We start from the raw sequence: 442 nt of genomic DNA, 5'->3' as shown, positions 1-442 counted from the left end.
ATATCATTACCAATCCTAATGATATCTTATCTTATATTATTCTAGTCCTCTCGAATTGAATGCTAAAATTGCATGTGCCTTGCTTACTACCGACTTTAACCTGCAGGTTAACCTTCAGGGAATCCTGCATGCATACTCCCGATTTCCGAATTCGCTCCCGTTTAAGATAGTCCACGATATTATTCATTCTACCAAAGTACATTACCCTACACTTCCTGCTCATTCTTCAAAATCTTGCCCCATTTTGCGGAAAATACAGCAGAATGAGAAGCAACGCAAATTAAATTGCTGGACACACATAACAGGTCAGGCAGCATGCGCAGAACTGAAGCATGGTCTAACATTTCAAGAAGGAGATTCTTGAAACATAGAACGTCGAACAGTGCAGCACAGAACAGGCCCTCCAGCCCACAATGTTGTGCCCACATAGCCAATCCCTCCT

The sequence above is a fragment of the Pristis pectinata genome, chromosome 44 (assembly GCF_009764475.1).
Source record: "Pristis pectinata isolate sPriPec2 chromosome 44, sPriPec2.1.pri, whole genome shotgun sequence".
In the NCBI taxonomy this organism is placed as follows: Eukaryota; Metazoa; Chordata; class Chondrichthyes; order Rhinopristiformes; family Pristidae; genus Pristis; species Pristis pectinata.
Note: the sequence above shows the minus strand (reverse complement) of the source record.